The following is a 3,119-nucleotide window of genomic DNA, read 5'->3' on the forward strand; positions in this document are numbered from 1 at the left end:
AGAGGCTCTTGTCGTCCATACTTGATCGATTTAGCACAGCAGCCCCGATTGCTTAATAAAACTTTTTGAGATAATTATTAGGATCAATTTGATGCTAACACATACACACACACACATACACGTATAAGATAAATTTAATTTGCAAACCACCTTATTTGTACAAACTGTGTAAACCTCATTCAACCAATCATAAATTTTTATTTTTTTTCATATTCTTGTAATTATGAGAGGTTGGTTAGGCATTTTTATTGTGGATGATGTTAATTATAGATATTACCGTCTCCATTATATTAATTTCAAAGAAATACATGAAACAATTTCATTAAAACATGTAACAACCATTTATGAAACAATTTCATTAAAAAATTATTATATGAAACAATTTCATCATAATAAACTAATTCATTAAATTAAACAATGAAATCGATGGATGAAAATGGTTTACACGGTTGGTACATATTGTTGGTTTATATTTGATTGCTCCCATAATATATATATATATATATATATATATATATATTAATGAAAAGCGTAAAAAGATATCTGAACCATTGTTCACTTTTAATCTCATGTTCATCCATAAATTGCATAATAGAAATGAATTAATCTGGTGCACCTCGTTAGTGTTGACATTCAATTATGATTGATCTAAGTGTGAAGATCTTTTTTTTTACGATTCTCACAAAAACCTAACCCTATATATCATTGACATGCATGTAATCCCGTATTCTTGGTGGCAATAGCAAAAGAGGGAGGTTGGTGTTATTTGCTGACGTGAATATCTTGATCTTACTAGTTAATGCTTCAACATGTTTAAATAGTTAATGTTTCCACCGGTTACCTGAGTACTTAAATATTTAAAACTTTACATCTTATGTACCAAGATATAAGTTCTAAAAATACGTTACCCAAAATATGAATCAAGTTAAAGTACGTTATTTTTCATGCAATTTGCCCATAATACAAAACAAAATCATTTTCATGTTTCTTTAACATAAAGAAAACTTTACCCTAAAATAAATACTAGAGTAATTTTTGGACTTAATAGATATATATATATAAATTACTAATAAATATATAAATTAAGTATTAACCAAACGTTTGGTAGACATTCCTGTTTTACTGTTTAATTGAAAAGTGCACGTAAAATTAATTTGTCACATAAATGCTGGAGTAACTTTTGGACATGGTCCTTAACATGTGTCGTTTTTAACGAATATGGTCCATGATATTCATTCGTTATAAATATGTCTCCATGTTCGCCAAATCCACTGAGATCATTGTTCCTTTTGTTAACGTCAATTATCTTTTCCTATTAACTTCAGTTAAATGAACACGTTTTAATCATTTTATCTAATAAATTACCTAGTTTTCTCTTAAAAAACAAAAGATTTATTATATTAAATTATATAGATACATATGAATATACAAGGGTGGTGCCTGATTGGTTTGAGCTTGGCTCAAAAGGTCAAAAGGAGGTCTTAGGTTTAAATCCAAGGAGGAATAAAAATCCCTTTGTGACCACGGATGTTCAAATGCGGTGATTCCGAACTATCTGCAAAGCAGGTGGTCGACTGAGATTAGTCAGCTCGCATATCGGGTTGGATATCCAGGTTAATAAAAAAAATCGCTCTCGCCAACGAACCCCTCGAGGCCTTGTCACACCGGCCTTGCTCGGTTCCTTATGTCAAAATCAAATCAATCATGTATTAGAAAATAAAAAGTAAACCTTAATCTTAACATATCTTTAATATACCTATTTAAATATATAATTTAACCTAATTTTGATCCAAAAAGACGTACAAATCATAACACAAGCTATAAATGTAAGTATCTATATTATATTATAAAATATTTGATAAAAACTTTTAAAAATCATTTTTTATATATGATGTACTGTTTATTAATGTATAATACTTAAAATTCAAGATTACACGTAAATTGTGCGTAAATACAACTTATAAGCTACATGTTTAAATTCGTGTAACTAACTGTAGATAAATGTAATCAAATACATGATAAAATTCTCATTTTAAATAAATCTAAAATATAATTAGAATAATTATTGAGTTTTAACAGAATAATTAGTTATAATTTTTATAAAAATTATATTATTAAACCAAAAACAAATTACTTCATCATTAAATCTAAATTAAATTATAATAAAAAATTGAATTAAAAAAATTATAATATGATATATTCAAATTTATATTTTAATAAGAAAAACTTTATTGCTTATTTAAAAACACATAAATTCGTATTATAATATTAACAGAAACAAAAAAAACATTAAAATCAAAATATATCTTGTTGTAATGTAGAAATAAATTTGTAGTTTATTTTTAATGTAAATGAAAAACCACGAGGAAATTTTTAAGATTTGATAATATAAAATGTGGGGAGAAAATTGGTTCCACGTGGCAAATAAAAGAATATTGGAAGAAATAAAAAAAGACAAATTTGAAAATAAGAGGATTGAGTTTGACCGGCAAATGGCATTTTCGTAATAAAAGCGAATAGCAAGGGGAGTTTAATAAAAAACTGATTAAATTAAGGTGGGTTGACAGTCACGTCAGTCGGCTCACTGCCCCATACTTTAATAATATATTTCTGAATATCGGCGTTTTATCGCGAAAAAGTTGTACGGTAACGAGATAATGAAATGATATCGTGCTCGTGGTGACCACGACTGGTTAACATATGGGCGAGATAAATAGGGTGGGACCCATTTTTTTTCCTTGTGAAAGTGACACATTTGTTTTGTTTTCACGTTTCTCTGACTAATGACTACGGCAACCCTCCACGCGCTATTGTAACTCACGCGCCTTTCCACATGACTTTTTCCTATTTGCTTTTATATGGACTTTAAATCATTTTTTAAAACAATTTATAACCTTAAAACAATAATTATGGTTATAATAAAATAAGGGGTGGCTAATGGTACCCTTATCATGTGTTAATGTCACCTCTAAGTAACCTTTAATTATTTATGTTTTATACTTTTTTTTGTTTTTTTGTTTTTTTGTGATTATTACTTTTTATTTTAATATTAATTAAAGAAAATTTTAATTAATATATATTATTTATTTTATTTTCTGTTTTATTTTTTTATTTATATT

The sequence above is a fragment of the Cynara cardunculus genome, assembly GCF_001531365.2.
Source record: "Cynara cardunculus var. scolymus isolate 2C chromosome LG 6, CcrdV1, whole genome shotgun sequence".
NCBI lineage: Eukaryota > Viridiplantae > Streptophyta > Magnoliopsida > Asterales > Asteraceae > Cynara > Cynara cardunculus.